We start from the raw sequence: 17,957 nt of genomic DNA, 5'->3' as shown, positions 1-17,957 counted from the left end.
ACACACCTATCTGCAAACACCACTAATATACACAGGACCCAGAGCAAGCAAACACTGCCCATGGGCGGGCACGCACGTGGCTTGTAGGCGTGACGTATATGGTTGCGGTAGATTTTTATAGCGTTCTTTGACTTTAAGGGACACAGCCAGGACGGAGTGAGCAGAACTTAGTAAGCAGGTAACTTCCTCCCCCTGCTTCTCTAAAGACTTCCTACTGCTTATAGAGTTTGGATTTTGTTTCCACTGGTACCTTTTTAGTGCTTTGTGCTATTACCCCACAGTGAGGAGCTCTCTGGCTTTCCTTTCTTCTTCTTTATTATTTCCTCTTAGTGAAATGTGCAGGATCGTGGATGGATCTCAGTTTTCTGCCTTAGCCACCATATCCCCATTCTGCCATCATGGATTCTTATCCCTCTGGACTATAAGCTAAACTAAACTTTTTATTCTATAAAAAAAAGTTCAGTGGCATCCTTGACTGTATATACAGTTTGAGGCTAGCCTGGGGTGTATGAGAACCTAACTTGAAAAAAAAAACTTTTTTGGGGAAAACAAAACAAAAAGCAACCTCCACAAATGCCAGGTGTGTAATGTTATGGGTTTGGAAAGCTCTCTAGTTGGTTAAACCTGGAATATGTAACTCTATCACCCACTCACAAATACAAGGAACACCACTCTGTCTGAAAAAAGCATGGCAGCTGAGATTGGGAATCTTCAAACCCTTTCATAGATCATGTTGGTCAGGATGTTGTATGGTTATATGAGAGTCTTATGTTAAAGCTCTCAATAGCACTCCCTTGATAAAAATCCTCAGTTAATTAGGAACAGAAGGAAGATAAAAACCTATTGTTAACACCAGTCTGAAGGTGAAATGTTGAATTTTGTTCCCTTAAGGCCATACTATCTACTCTGTGCACATCTGTTAACGAAAGTTTGTTTTCGATCTTTGGGGCACATACAACATTTTACAATGTCTTCCTTCCACCTGAGAGGCATCGGGCTGTCCAGAGGACATTCTGTTGGAGACTTACTTACTTTTGTTTATGTCATAAAATCAAAGCAATCAAAAATCCTAGTTCTTTTGTTTGTTGGTTGGTTGGCTTGCCTTTTGAGACAAGACCTCATACAACCTACTGTAGCCTTGAATTCCTATGATAGCTGAGTGTGACCTTGCACTCCTGATCTCCCTGCCCCCTGTCTCCTGAGTGCTGTGCTCACAGGCATGAGCCACCTCAACTGGAAAAATCCTGGTTCTTGTCATTTAAAGCTATTCTAGTATGCCAAGTGTCTACTGAGAAAGTATAGTATCCAGAAGAATCTATGGGATCCATAGGGCCCATGCTCAGCATGCAGATCTTCAATGCTGCCTTTCATGAGGGGATTATGGGAGTGCACTGTTGGCAAGGCCTAATGCTTCCTCTCTAGAGGGGGGCTGTCTCCTTAAACAGGAAACATAAGAGATAATTTTACCATTATGTATTATATAATTTAGTTCTGGAATATATTTAAATGTTTAATTCATTTATACAATGACTTACTATGATGGTTAATAATGTCAGCGTCATAGGTTCTAGACTAGCCTAGGAGAAAAACATTGGGGTCTAACTGTGAGGACTGTCTAGATTAGGTTCACTGGGGTGGGAAGACCCATGCTGAAAGCAGGCCGCACAGTTCCATGGCCTTGGGTCCTAGATGGCATAAAAGGGGGAAAACCAGCTGAGCACCAGCATTCCTTGCTGTCTGCCTCCTGCCTGAGCATGCAGATGTGAGCAGCTCCCCCAGCTCCTGCTTTCAGGACTACCCTCCACAACCGAGTTTGCCTTCTGACTGAGAGCCAGAGTTGCTTTTTGTCAGGGCACTTTTTTTTTTTTTTAAATTATAGGAACAGGAACTTACGAAGAAAATTACCATTCCTGATCTCTTCTACTCCCACTGCAGGTAACCCAGGCCTCTCCATCCTTTGCTGGGAAAGACGGCTTGTTTGAAGATAAGAGCAGGTCTCCTTCTTTCTTTCCCCAATTCCATGTTTTAGCTTTTGCTCAGTCTCGTGTCTCCGTCACCGTCACCGTCTCACGATGTAAATAGCACGACTCACGTCTTGCACGGATTTGGTTCAGTGTCGAGTTACCGGAAAAGCTGTTGAAAAGCTCGGGGTAAAGGAACTGGGGCTGCCGCACAGTTGGTAGAACGCTTGCCTGACATGCACAAGGCCCTGGGTTTAATCCGCAGCATGGCATAAACCAGATCCAGTGGTTCACACCTGTGGTTCCAGCACTTGGGACGTGTCAGTGTGAGGATCATGAGTTCAAAGTCATCCTCCATAATATAGAGTCTTCGACCTGAGCTGCATAAGACTATGTCCAAAATTCATCAAGCAAAGAAAAATCTACAACCTGACTTAACTTTTTTTGATCAGCATTCTTTGGTTGTGTGGTCTAAACAACTACTTGTCCTCCCGTGGACATTCGAATCCATCAGACTCCTCTGACTCCACACTGTGCTGAGGGCATGATGGCAGCCGGGTATGCTGTTTTTGCCTGTCCTGGATCTCGCTCTGTAGACCAGGCTGGCTTCGAACTCATAGAGATCCGCCTGCCTCTGCCTCCTGAGTGCTGGGATTGAAGATGTTTCCTCCCGGCTGCCTGGCCAGGTATGTTGTCTTGATGATCACTCTGTGATGGACGGTTGGTCTGATACCATTGACCTTGTTATTGTACAGAGTCTGTGACCTCGGCTGTTCTTTCTAGGGCTCAAGCATATTCTAGCGGCCAGTCCTCTCTTGTGCCAAGACAGCACTGGATCTCAGTTAGGGAACCAGGGATCCCTGAAGTGAGGGTGCAGAGTGGGAAAGAATGGGAATATTTTTGTTGTTTTCTCATAGTAGAGAACTTTCTGTTTGGGTATTTGAGATAGTTTCTGGACCAGTGTTCTGAAGAGATAATCTGATTCTCTGTCTCTCCGAGTTTTATTTCAAGAAAAAAAAAATCTCACTTTAACCTGTGGTCAGACACATCATCTGAAGAATAGGAAAAACATTAATACCAGGCTCTAACGGCAGCACAGAGTAAAATTTCTTTAGTTTTTATGTTTTTAGAACTTTATACTTCAGGGCTGGAGAGGTGATTGAGCAGTTAAGAGCACTTACGCTCTTTCAGAGGACCCAGGTGAGACCCAGCACCAGGGGGAGTTTTTTCAACCATCTGTAACTCTATTCCAGGGGATCAGATAACCTTTTCTGACGTCTACAGCATTAGGCAGATGTAGTGCATGTACAAATAAGCAGGCAGAACACTCATACACATAAAATAAAAGTAAATAAATCTATTTGGCACTAGAGAGGTGTATCAGTGGTTAAGAGCTCTTGCTGCTCTTGCAGAGACCTGGGTTGGATTCCCAGCCTTCCTGGTGGCTCACAGCCATCTGTAACTCCCGTTCCAAAGTATCTGGTATCCTCACCTCCCTTCCACAGTGCCAAGCATGTACACACATTCAGGAAAAACACATATGCATAAATCTCAAACTTTTTTCTTCATATTATTAAAGCTAAAATTTGGAAAAGGTCACAGGAGAGAAGTTTCTTGTTCTTATTCCTATGTTGAAGCCCATGTAGTCATTCCCACTGAAGAGAATGATCATCCTTGGCCATTGTACCTGTCCAGGGAGATTCTATGCATGTAATTAAACAGCATGCCTTGAAAATGCACAGGAGGTATATTATAACTCGTGTTTCCTATATTTAAAATGTCTATTTCCTGTATCTTGGAGAGTAACCTAAGCCACAAACCCTTTACATAGTTATGAAGGTTTGTTATTTTAAATTTTTTGTCTATTTACATATTTTTGAAACAGGTTAGTACTGTGTGGCCCATGTTATTCTAGAACTCATGGCAATCCCAATGCCTCAGCTTCTGAAGTCCTGGGAGTACAAGTTTAGTTACTATGCCGACGTTACGTTCCTTTAACTGCTGTACTTTAGACACCCCACCCTCAACCCACTGTAGTTGTTTGCCTTTATTCTAAGACTAAAATACTGATGATCACATCATTTTTTTATTCTTTAAAATACTTTAAAATTTGTTTTGAAGATTATAATGACGTCATATCATCTCCTTCCCTTTCCTCCTTCCAAACTTGCCACGTACCGCCCTCTTGATCTTTTTCAAATTCATGGCCTCTTTTGAATTTTTATCTGCTCAGTGTGTATCATGTAATTGTACGTGTGTTTTCAGAGATAAGATTGATGGTGATGGCTAGCTGCTGTACCCTCCCCCTCACTCTCAGCACCCCTCAGCTGCCTGTGGTTCTTCGTGTAAGGCTGAGGCCTTGTGAGCTTTCCCCATCCACTTTGGCAGTCTAGTGGTGACATCCTTGTTCAGGTCTGTGTATGCAGCCATGTTGCTGAACTTTACCGCTGTGGTTTCTGACATTCCTAAGAGACCGTCTCCCAGCAGACTCCCTGATCCTCTGGCTCTTACAGTCCTTTCTTGCTCCTCTTCAGCAATGCTCCATGAGCTTTAGGTACAGGAGTTGTATTGTAGTTGTAGCCACTGGGACTGGACTCTACAACTCTGTACTCACATCATTTTAAAGTTAAAAAAGAAAAATCTTAAAAATGAAAAAAAAAAAAAAATGAAGCTAACATTGACCACTAGATGGTGCCATCATCACAGAGAAGTGAAGTACATAAATCTCTCTCTCTCTCTCTCTCTCTCTCTCTCTCTCTCTCTCTCTCTCTCTCTCTCTCTCTCTCTCTCTCTCTGTTCAGCATCAAAACAGGCCTTCTCACATGCTAGGTAGATGCTCTGCCACTGAGTCACATGCCTGGACTAATCAGTTTCACAATTTCAGGGTAAAATCAACCTCTGTTCAAAGTAAAGAAAGCAGATCTTCTCGGCACTGTTCTCCAATGTCATGCAAGGAAGATGCAATGATAGACATCAACACACGGACTTTCTCCTCCAGTTACTTTATCTACATTGCTTACATATGTGCATATGCACTCTTTCACAGATAGTCCTTTATACTGTGAATTACTATCTAGATTTTTTTTTTAAGTGGGATCTCTTGCAGCGCAGCCTGGTTATAAACTGACTGTTAGCCAAGGGTAACTTCTGATCCTCCTGCCTTCATTGCTGAATGCTGGGATTACAGGTGTGTACCACCATGCCCCGTTTTGTGCAGTTCAGGGGATGGAACTCAGGGCTGTATCCATGCTAGGAAACACTTTACTAACTGAATTATAACCAGCTCCTACTTAGGATTTGGAAAAGAAATTCTAATACACAGCGTAGCACATAGCAATTAATTTCCTTGTTCATAACATTCATTAAATGAATTGTTTTAAATTGTCAGGAGGGCCGGACATGGTGCCAATGCCTTTAATGTTGACATCAAGTAGACAGGAGCATTTGTTAGTTCCAGGCCAGACCAATTTTCTTTCTTTTTTTTTTCTTTAAAAGTTTTTTTTTCCACACTTTTACATACCAACCACAGTTCCCCCTCCCTTCCCTCCTCCTGCTCACCTCCCACATACCTCCCACCCTACCTCCCATTTATTGGAAGTCAACAAAGTCTGGCATATCAAGTTGAGGCAGGACCAAGCCCCTCTCCCTGTGTTAAGGCTGAGCAAGGCATCCCTCCATAGGGAATGGGTTCCAAAAAGCCAGTTAATGCACCAGGGATAAATCTTGATCCTACTGCCAGTGGCCCCAGAAACTGCCCAAGACACACAACTGTCACCTACATTCAGAGGGCCTAGTTCAGTCCCATGCAGGCTCCCCAGCTGTCAGTCCAGAGTCTGTGAGCTCCAACTAGCTCATGTCAGCGGTCTCTGTGGGTTTCCCCATCATGATCTTGACCCTTTTGCTTGTATAATCCCTCTTCCCTCTCTTTGACTAGACTCCAGGAGTGCCACCCAGTGCCTAGCTGTGGATCTCTGAATCTGCTTCCATCAGTTTCTGGATGAAGGTTCATGTTTCTCTTTCTGGGTATGGGTTACCTCACTCAAGATATTTCTTTTTAGTTCCACCCATTTGCCTGAAAATTCCATGATGTCATTTTTTTTTTTTTTTTTTTACAGCTGAGTAATACTCCATTGTGTAAATGTACCACTTTTTTTTAAAATCCATTCTTTGGATGATAGACATCTCATCCAGGTTCTGACTATTACAAATAATGATGCTATGAACATAGTTGAGCAAATGTCTTTGTGGTATGAATGCGCATCCTTTGGGTACAGCTCAAGAGTGGTGTTACTGGATCATGAAGAAGATTGAGTCCTAGTTTTCTGAGAAACTGCCATACTGATTTCCAAAGTGGCTGTACAAGTTTGCACTCCCATCAGCCCGATTTTTTTTATTAAGAAGTTTTTTTCACTCATTTTACATACCAATCAAAGATGCCCCTCTTCCCTCCTCCCTAACCCCCAACCTCCCCCTTCCAACCAACTCTCACTCCTCCCCACAAGAAGACAAGGCTTCCCATGAAGAGGCACATCCAGTAGAGACAAGTCCAAGTCTTTCCCCCTGCCTCAAGGCTGCACGGTGTGTCCCATCACAGGTAGTGGGCTCCAAAAAGCCTGCTCATGTACCAGAGATGGATCCTAATCCTACTGCCAGGAGGCCCCCAAGCAGATCAAGCTACACAGCTGTCTCACCATGCAGAGGGTCTAGTCCAGTCCCACACAGGCTTCATAGCCATTGATCCAACTTTCATGAATTCCCACTAGTTTGGTTTGGTTGTCTCTACAGGTTTTCCCATTACAATCTTGATGCATTTGCTCATAGAATCCCTATTCTCTCTCCCTGACTCTTGGAGCTCTGCCTGGTGTTTGGCTGTGGATCTTGCATCTGCTTGCATCAGTCACTGGGGAAAAGCTCTGTGATGACAGTCAGGGTATTCACTGATCTGATCACTGGGGTAAGCCAGCTCAGTTCAGGCACTCTCTCCACTACTTCTAGGAGTCCAAGTTGGGGTCATCCCTGGGGTTCCCTGGCAGCTTCCCTAGCACCTGGTTTCTCTCTATCTCCATGATGTCTCCATCATGATATCTATTTCATTGCTTTCCCACTCCATCCCTGTTCCAGCTTGACTGTCCCTTTCCCTTATGTTCTCATCCCCTATCACCTACCCTCCATTGCTCACCCCTCATCCCCAGTTTGCTTATGGAGATCTCATCTATTTCCCCTTCCCAGGGAGATCCATTCATCCCTCTTTGGGTCTTCCTTGTTAGCTAGCTTCTCTGGAGTTGTGGGATGTTGTTTGGTTATCCTTTGCCTTACATTTAGTATCCACTTAAAAGTGGGTACATACCATGCTTGGCCTTCTGAGTCTGGGTTACCTCACTCAGGATGATATTTTCTAGCTCCATCCATTAGCCTGTAAATTTCATGATGTCATTGTTTGTCTCTGTTGAGTAGCACTCCATTGTGTATATGTACCACATTTTCTTAATCCATTTTTCAGTTGAGGGGCATCTAGGTTGTTTCCAGGTTCTGGCTATTACGAATAATGCTGCTATAAACATAGTTGAGCATGTGTCCTTGTGGTATGATTGAGCATTCCTTGGGTCTATGCCCAAGAGAGGTATGGCTGGGTTTTGAGGACGATTGATTCCCAATTTTCTGAGAAACCACCACACTGATTTCCAAAGTGGCACTCCCACCAACAGTGGAGGAGTGTTCCCCTTGCTCCACATCCTCTCCAAAATAAGCTGTCTACAGTGCTTTTGATCTTAGCCATTCTGACAGGTGTAAGATGGTATCTCAGAGTTGTCTTGTTTTGCATTTCCCTGATGACTAAGGATGCCAAGCACTTCCTTAAATGTCTTTTGGCCATTTGAAATTCTTCCTTTGCAAATTCTCTGTTTAGCTTTATAATATAACAGCCCAGTTTTCATAGTGAGTTCCAGGACAGCCAGCCAGAGCTACATAAACAAAACAAAACAAAACAAAACAAAACAAAACAAAACAAAACAAAACAAAGCTAAATAAAAGAAAACAAATTTTCAGGAGGCTATAAAGTTTACTATACTTTACTTCATCTCTGAGAGTAATACTTAAGTTGTGTCTAGGATTTGACTTACACCAGAAAACAAAACAACAACATAAAAAAAAAAAAACCAAAAAACAAAACCAAAAAAACATAAGGCAAGATACCACCCTCATAGAATAGCCCTGGTGCACAAGGTGTAGAAGTTTATATTGCATGTCATTGTCTCACCTTTAAAGGCATGAAGTAGAAGTCAAGTCTCCTAGCATGGCAGCTGAGGAGTTAACATTCTCTTCCGATTCTAAGTTCTATCCAAACCCTTTGCTCTGATCTGTTCTCTCTCTGCCTTCCTTCTCCCCATTCCCCTCCCCTCTTTCCCTTTCTGGTCTCACTGTGTAGCCTGGGCTGGTCTTGACAACAGGATCTTCCTGCCTCACCCTTCTGAGTGCAGGGATTAGACTGAATCACTGTGCCCAGCACTGTCATGACATTTAACTGTCTCTAGCTTTCTGGTTCAAATGCTCCAACACTTCCTTCTCTTAGCCCAGGGTCCTTATAAGAGCTTCTAGGTTGTCCATGTTACTACTGACTTTTTTCTTCATGCTTACCTTAAACAAAAAGATTAAAAACATGTTTAATCATGTGTCTGTGTGGGGTATGAGCACAGGAGTACAGTCACCTGTGGAGGCATTGGGTCCCCTGGAGCTGGAGTTGTAAGCTAGCTGTGTGAGCTACGTGCTGGGACCTGAACTAGGGACCTCTGTAGAGGACCTAACCACGGAGCCATCTCTCCAGCCTCTTCATGCTTACCTCTTTTGTTTTTGTTTTTGTTTTTTTAAGAGCCAATCTAGACCCCCACCACACTGGGCTCCAACACAGCAATGGCAGTTATGTCTCAGGTCAGGGGCTTTGCATGTGCGTACAAGATATCTAATGGCTGTTAGCTCCTCTGTCTCTCAGTTTCTGCTCAGAGGACATTTTCTAACTTCCCAGAAAGTTCTTAAAAGTTCCCTCACCGCTGTCCTCTCCCTCCATGCATGTATGCATCCCCACAACTCCGTTACCGTGTGAGAGCGTGCTATTGTGTGTCTGTGCATCTAATCCATGTATCTGTCTATCTGTCCCCATCTTCTGCCTGCTGATGGTTTGTGTGAGTGTAGATTCTCTATGTGAAGAAAAGTTTTATGAAGACAGGCATTTTTGTCTCCATATTTCATAGGATTTGTGTAGTGAACGGGGGTTCTTGACAAGTGGACCTGCATTTCCCTCGTCCTTAGTGTCCTGCACCTCAACTTTAAGGGTCTTTCTGAGGTAAAGCAAACAGGTTTTGTCCCTTTTTATTTTTTTAAAAAGATCCATTTATTTTTATTTTGTGCGTATGGGTGTTTTGCCTGTATGTATGTTTGTGTACCACATGTATGCAGTGTCCACAGAGGCCTGAGAAAGTCACAGTATCCCCTGGAACTAGAGTCACAGAGAGCTGCCACGTGACTGCTGGGAACCATGGCCTGAACATCCATTCTTAGATGCTGCCTGTTTGTATTCTTTCCTCATTTATTTGGTTTCAATCTTTTTCTTTTCTCATTCTTCATGAGGTTATTTTTTTCCATATGAAGAGCAAGCTAATAACTAAAACAAATCCCTGAAATTCTCTCTTGCAAAACAACATAAATGCTCCCTGGCTCAGAATCAGATGTAATGGGATACAGAACAACTAATTTAAACTAAATACCAAAACGCAAAACCAAACAAAAACAAAAACAAAAACAACTTGATTTTGGGGGAAGAGATGGCTCATCAGTTAAGAGCACCTACTGCTCTTGCAGAGGATCCAGATTGGGTTCCCAGCATCATATAGGGTGGCTCACAACTGCCTGTAGCTCTGGTAACTCCAGTTTCAGGGGTTCTGAAGACCTCTCCTGGCCTTTGGGTGCCCGCACAAGGGTGGTACATGTGAACTCATGTAGGCACACATACACATGGGAGTCAGAGGACAGCCTGTGGTAGTCAGCTCTTACCTCCCACCATGTGGGTTCCAGGAATCGAACTCAGGTCATCTGGCTTGACAGCAAATGCCCCTAGCATTATCCGCTGAGCCATCTCATGGGCCCCGCATCTATAACCTTTTAAGCCTAGTCATGGAGATTATTCAGGACATATACACGAGTGAGGTGAAAAATCTTAGCCAGCATCATTATGTTCATTATGAACTCAACACAGAGTGTGTGTGTGGGAGGGGGGCGGGGGGGGGGGGAGGCAGGGAGAGAGGTGAAAACTCTAACACCTAGAGCAAATTCTTTAAAGTTTATATCTCTAATTAAGCCACCGCTGGAAGGTCTAATTCAAATGTTAGCAGAGTGTCCGTCCTTCACTCTCTCTCTCATTTCTCTGAACTGAATACGGTTTGGATTACCCTAGAAGGACTTAAGGAGATTTGTTTAAGATCTGTTGGTGTGAGTCTGATAAAGCAGATGATGAAGTTGTTTGCTACATTATTTCCGCAAAGCACACTTATATATCTGATTATTAGACAAATGTCATCCCTCAGTGTCTTCAGAGGACACTATTTCATCAGCCTACAAAGTGAAGAAAATAAATATTTTCATTTTACATTCCTTAAGGAGGCTGCCAGAACTCTGACACTGGACTCCCACACACCAAGTTGCTCCCTCCGGGATCTTCCATTTCTGACACTGTGTTTTTTTATTCATTACCAATGTTTCCAAACACACAAATCCTATAGCCACTTATTTATTTTTCACATTGTTTTTTGAGGCAGGGCTTTGTGTAGCCCAGGCTGGCCTCAAACTCACTTGATAGTTGAGCATGACCTTGAACTACTGATCTGCTTCCACGGTACAAGCTCTTATATTATAAATGTCAATCATCACATGTAGCAGATTCCTCTTGAAAAGCTATTGATCGGCCTGGATATAGAACTTGGCCAAGGGCACAGCTTCCAGCCTATTCCTCTGATCCACCACATCAGGATTGCTTTATGCAGCCATGCTTCTGGTAATTTTGTCCAGCAATAGAAAAAAAATAAGCATTTTGTTTTACTAACAAAAATAAAAATTTTCCAGTGACTTAATTCATAGGCCACCTAACAAGTGTGCCTTCAAGAAGGGAAGGCTGAGTGGAGGAGAGATCCCATCTCCAGCTGAGCATCCCCGGGTTGTGACTTCAGGTCCTCATGCAGGGAGCAAGCTGCATATAGAGCTTCAGATGGTGGGAAACAGGCTTTAGACAACCTGCAGGCAGCTTTGCTTGAATCTGTGGATTAAATGTTTACACATTTAGCATGTGTGTGTCTCCAGATTTGTTGGTTTAGACGTAACTCAGCTTCCAAGATGACTTAGCAGCTGGTTCTATTTGGAGCATAAATATATTTTCTTGGACAAATTTCCAGCATGTCTGAGTTTTTCAGTTAGAGCTTATCATGTGCTTCAGATTTAAGGGGTGCCTTAGATTTGGGGAAGAGGACTTAGTGCCAAGTGCTTGCCACTCAAGCATGAGCCCATGAGTTGGGCTCCTCATTAAGAATCAGACAAGTGTCTCTAACTCGGGGGCTGGGCTGGTGCTGGGGTGCGGGGAGTAGAGACAGGAAGATGGGGCTTAACTGCCCAGCCAGCCATTCTAGACCACTTGGCAAGCTCTAGGTTCACTGAGAGGTGGATCAGGATTCAGGAGACGCTCGGGTGCTGATCTCTGGCCTCCCCACAGGTGCGCACAGGTGAGCACACACAGAGGGATGCTTCGAGTCATGACTGGGTAAAGCCTGTAGGCTCTTACAAAGAGGAAAAACTGTGAACATAACCTTGGTTTTAATAAGCAGCTGTATCAACCTGAACTGCTGCTACGTTTTAAGGCTGTCGCTGGTGATTTAGTGTGTCAACACACCTCTACTAATCTGCTCAGACAGAGATGTAATTATACCGGGCAATGAAAGCTGTCTTGCTTACTAATGAACACCCATGTTTAAGAAACAATGTTTTAGGCTGTGAAAAGTATCCCACCATAGGGAACGGGCTCCAAAGAGCCAGTTCATGTATCTGGGATAAATCTGGTCCCACTACCAGGGGCCCCACAAACAGATCAAGACACACAGCTGTCACCCACATTCAGAGGGCTTAGTTTGGTCCCCTGCAGATTCCCCAGCTGTCAGTCCAGAGCCCGTGAGATCCCACTAGCTCAGGTCAGCTGTCACTGTGGGCGTTTCCCATCATGATCCTGACCCCCTTGTCTATAGAATCCCTCCTCCCTCTCTTTGACTGGACTCCAGGAGCTTGGTCCAGTGCTTAGCTGTGGATCTCTGCATCTGCTTCCATCAGTTACTGGATGAAGGTTCTATGACAACAATTAGGGTAGTCACCAATCTGATCACAGGGGAAGGCTAGGGCTTGGTCTTGCCCCAATTTGGTATGCCAGCCTGTGCTGACTCCCCAAGGGAGGTCTTACTCCCTATGAGGAGTATATGGGGGGTGGGGTAGGTAGGGGTCAGGGGAAAGTGGGAGAAGTGGGGGAGGGGAAACTGTGGTTGGTATGTAAAATAAAAAAATAAATTAAAAAAGGAAACAATGTTTAAAAAATTAAATTTTTAAGCTATACGAAGCAGAGGACTTCATCATGCCATCTTCATGCATGTTCTCATTCATCCCCAGCCTCACTGCCTGTCCTGTACCCTCCCCTCTTCTTCCGGTTTCTCGGGACTTTTCTCGCTTCTTTCATTGTGTATGTGTGTGTGGGTACATGTGCGCCATAGTGTACCTGTGTAGGTCAGTGAGCAAACCTCAGGAATCAGTTCTCCTCCTACTTTGTGGGTCCTGGGGAATGAACTCGGGTCCTCAGACTTGGTGACAAGGCCTTTACTGACTGAACCATCTCCCTTGCCCAGCTTCAGCTTTCTTTTCTTTCTTTCTTTTTTTTTTTTTTTTTTTTTAAATTTATTTATTTATTATGCATACAGTGTTCTGCTTGCATCCCTGCAGGCCAGAAGAGGGCACTAGATTTCATTACAGATGGTTGTAAACCATCGTGTGGCTGCTGGGAATTGAACTCAGGACCTCTGGAAGAACAGTCAGTGTTCTTAACCTCTGAGCCATCTCTCCGGCCCTTTTTTTTTATTTTTCTTTTCTTTCTTCTTTTTTCCTTTTTTCTTTTTTTGTTGTTTTGAGACAAGGTTTCTCTGTGTAGTTTTGCACCTTTCCTGGAACTCACTTTGTAGCCCAGGCTGGCGTCGAACTCACAGAGATCCGCCTGTCTCTGCCTTCCGAGTGCTGGGATTAAAGGCGTGAGGCACCATCGCCCAGCTCAGCTTTCTTATTAATGTATTCTTTTACCTTTTCTATTCTCATTTCCTTTGAGATATTTTTCTCTTCTCTCATTACCTCCTCTCCAGTTTCATGACTTATAGATATTTAAACACACAAGCACACAGAGGGAGAGAGAGAGAGAGAGAGGAGAAGAGAGAGAGTGAGAGAAAGAGAAGAGGGAGGGGGAGAGACTTTTACATCTAGGTTCCACATATGAGAGAAAACATGGTGTTTGATGAACAACAGTTCTAGACAAATTTCTCCAGGAACTAAAGGTTGCTTTTAGTAGTCATATATATATATATATATATATATATATATATATATATATATATATACATATATATATATATATTCTCTAAGCTCTCTTTACTGTATATTTCATTTGGTCATTTATTTCTTCAACTTTTATTTCCTGTAATTCACTGATTTTTTTTTTTTTTTTGGTTGTTGTTGCTGTTTCACCTAAAACATTTTATTAGTAGGATAAAGCTATTTGTAGAATCTTGGGACATGGAGTCTGGGAGAAGTTTCCAGTAGATTCATTTATTTCCCCTTTCTCCTAGGTAACCTGGGAGTATAAACCCTATATTACTTTTTTAGGCAGGGTGTGGTACCTGCCAGGTGGAGTCCAACTTCTTGAACTTCTGATCTCTCTGCTTCCTCCTTCCGGATGCCGAGGTTACGGGACTGGACTGCCACACCTGGCCAGGTCCTGCTTAATTTTTTTTCTAGATTTATTTATTTAACTTTTTTGGTGTGTGTGTGTGTGTGTGTGTGTGTGTGTGTGTGTGTGCATGTGTGTGTAAAGCTTGTGGGAGTGAGTCCTTTCCTTTCATGATTGTGGCTTCCCAGGAGTCAGACTCAAGTGGACCAGGTTGGCGGCAAGCTCCCCTTCCCGATGAGCCATCTTGTCAGCCCTCTGCTCTTTAATTTTATTCGTTGTCCTGTGGCGCAAAAGAGATTTCCAGGCCCTTTCTCAGCTCTGCTGGCATAGCCTTGTGTATGCTTGGTCAATAAAAGGATACAGAAGTACCTTGGAGAGGGTGCAGGCATATCTGGAGACATCCCCTTTCACACTTCCCTCTCTGTCCCTCTCTCCCAGTGCGGCCATCTTGTAACTGCCTGGGGGAATATGCAGTCTGGGTAGAAAATGCACTTTCCCCAAAGGCCGGTGTATTGCAGATTTCCTTCCCAGAGGGTGGTGCTGTCCTGAGAGGTACTGGGGACTTCAGGAGGTGAGGTCACTGGGGTGTGTGTGGGAGGGTCCCTGGAGGGTGTCTTGTCTCTGCCTCCCCCTTCTTCTTGGTGGCCATGCAATGAATAGCCTCCTCTACGTGGTGTCCTCCCTCACCGCACCCTGGAATCAACAGAGGCAAGGGAGGCTATAGATTGAAATCTGTGAAGCCATAAAGCAAAACAAATCCCTGTAAAGTCGTTTCTGTCAGGCGCTCTGTGACGATGACAGGAAACCTGACCAGTGCTGAATCTGACTGCTGTAGATAGAACTCCTGTGCTCCCCTAGACTTGGAGTCTTAAGCTTAGGTGTTGGAGCAGTAGACCAGGAATCTGACTTCCTCCCTCCCTCCCCCAAACTCCTCTCTCGGGACAGAATTTCACAATGTAGCCCCTTCTAGCCTGGATCTTGCTTTATAGACCAAGCTGGCCTCAAAGTCACAGAGATCTGGTTGCGTCTGCCTCCTGAGTGAGATTAAAGTTAGGTGCCGTCACCACCTGGCAGGAATCTGGTTTCTAGTGATGTAGAGTTGACTAGTTGCCCTGTGTTATCCATAGCTGGATTTCCGGTATGTAACTTTTCATTAATATTTTTTAGGTAGCATACAAAACAATGGGCTTCATCATGACATTTCACACATATGAGGAATTGTACTTTGCTCATATTTTTCCCCAGAAAAAGAAACTTCTACACCTTAGAAAGATTTTTTGTTTTGGCTTTTTAGTGTACCTATACCTATTCTTAATTCTAAATCTTAAGAAAAATATTTAATTTTAGATTTTTATTTCTGTGTGTGTTCATATGCACATATGAGTGTGGGTTTCCCTTGAGGCCAGAGGAGAGTGTTGGGCCTCCTGGAGCTGGAATTGTGGGTGGTTTAGTGTTACCCAGTGTGGGCTGGGAACTGAACCCAGGTCTTCTTCAAGAGCAGCAAGTGCTCTTAATTGCTGAGCCATATCTCCAGGATTCTGAATTCTAATTCTAATAATTCTAATTATTATTATTATTTATATTTATTTATTTTACATCTCAACCACAGTTTTTCCTCCCTCCTCTCCTCTCAGTCCTTCCCCCACCTCCTCTTCTCTCCCCCTTCCCCATCCACTCTTCCATTTCTATTCAGTAAAGGGCAGGCCTCCCATGGAGATCAACAAAACACGGCATATCAAGTTGCAATAAGACTAGGTACCACCCCTCACATTTAGGCTGGACAAGGCAACCCAGTAGGAGAGAAGGGTCCCAAAAGCCAGCAACAGAGTCAGAGGCAGCCCCTGCTCCCACTGTTAGGAGTCCCACAAGAAGACTGAGCTACACAACTGTCACACATATGCGGAGGGCCTAGGTCAGTCCCATGCAGACTCCCTGGTTGTCAGTTCAGCCTCTGTGAGCCGCTGTGAGCCCAGGTTAGTTGAGTCTGTGGGTTTTCTTGTGATGTCCTTGATTCTAATTCTCAATCTGAATTCTGGCTCAGTTACGTGAGTAAAATGAACTGGGATTCGGTCTGAGACAGGAGCATCTCTTCCCCCTTCTGCTCCTGTGGTGACTTCTCATGCTTACACCTGAGCTCTGGTGTCATTGCTATTTTCTCCTGGGTCGGGGCTCACAAACTGTGGCTACATGTCAGTCCCCACAGCATGGGAAAATTTGGGTTTGCTGGCTGCCACATTTACTCATTTTGAGATAGGCGCTTATCCGGGAACGCACTGTGTAGGCAAGGAGTGCAAGGATCATAGGTGTGCACCCCTGCTCCTCTGGAACGATGGACTTTGAGGACGATGATTTTATACATAAGTAGGCTGTACATACACATGTTTATGTTTGCTTGCTAGCCATTGAACGCCAGCTTTATCATTTACCAGTTTCATGAGCTTTGGTAATAATTCCTCTGAGCCCCAGTTTCCTCTCCCGTAAAATGTAGTCAATATCCAGTCAATATATCAAGCTGGGTATGGTGGCATTTTGCTTGTGGCCCCAGCACTCTGAAGTCTGAAGTGTGAGAATCTCTTGAGCCCGGAAGCTTTAGACCAGTCTGGACTAACACAGGAAGATCAGGTCTCTTTGCAGCCCCCTCCCCAGTCTGATTAGTATATTTAATCATATTATTAAATTGCATTAAAAACTCCCATAAAGTTCATCGCCTTTCCCTCAGCAGGCTCATTTTCATAGTCTTTTCTAAAAAGTAGTAATCTGATGATAAACAAATAAATAGTGAATCAAAATACAACTTTAAAAACTTCTATCTCCTAACAAAGTTTTGGTATGTCCATGAACACAAAGACCACTCCATCAGTACTGTTAGGCAATTTCTGATGCTTTGCTGGTTAAGTAAGAGAATAACGATCACAGAGTCCCACAGTTGAGGGCTTCTTAAACACACAGACAAATAATAGCAGAATCCAGCCACCTCTAGTCAGGGCTGAAGATACCCTCTAAACCATTGGTTCACAACCTGTGGGTCACGACCCCTTTGGGGTAGAATGACCCTTTCATGCGGGATGCTTAAGACCATCCAGCATACCAGATATTTACATTAAGATTTATAACAATCCAAAGATTACTGTTATGAAGTTGCAATAAAAATAATTTTATAGTTGGGGGTCACTACAACATGAGAAACTGTAGTAAGAAGGTTGAGAACCACTGGAATCCACACCATATCCATCTGGGAGGTACCAGGCAGAATATCCTCAAGAGGGCGCCATGGCAACACCTATCACCTGGGTGATACAAGGCATTTGAAATGTCAGCTGGTTTCTGTGAGATGTACCTAGGCTCTGAGGACGAGGCTCTTCAGGAAAATGTCTCAAAATTATAGCTTCTTTTCCCTGTGGGACACTTATGGAAAATTAGCAAATCTCTGAAGAGGCAGTTCAACACAGAAACATTTTTCTTTGCAGTATTTTCTTATCAAATGCCCATGTTCAACTGTCTGCAATATTAACACACAGGAAGGAAGCTGATGAGCACTTCCCTGGATGAGAATGGGTCAACTCAACAGGCTGTTAGCATCTCCAGAAAACAGCAAAAATCATTTGTAAATCCCTCTCCATTTCGACTTATCACAATATCTACAGTGCTTTACATATTAATTTCCTGCAATCTAAGAAATAGGTTACTCAGTTATTATTTAACTCTGGGTTACAGGAAGGTTAACTGACTTACCTAGTATGTTTCTGTCTCTGTCTGTCTGTCTGTCTGTCTGTCTGTCTCTTTCTCTTTCTGGGAATTGAATCTAGGGCCTTGTAACTATTAGGCAAGTGCACTACCACTGAGTTGTATCCATCCTCCCCTTTTATTTAATATTTGAAAGACGGTCTCATTAAGTTTCCCAGATGGACCTGGCATTCATTTTAGATAACCCAGGTAGAAGTTGAAACTATGATCCCCATGCCTCAGCCTCCCAAGTAGTTGGGATTATTTTT

This window comes from Peromyscus maniculatus, chromosome 17 (genome assembly GCF_049852395.1).
Source record: "Peromyscus maniculatus bairdii isolate BWxNUB_F1_BW_parent chromosome 17, HU_Pman_BW_mat_3.1, whole genome shotgun sequence".
In the NCBI taxonomy this organism is placed as follows: Eukaryota; Metazoa; Chordata; class Mammalia; order Rodentia; family Cricetidae; genus Peromyscus; species Peromyscus maniculatus.
This window is presented reverse-complemented; position numbering follows the sequence as displayed.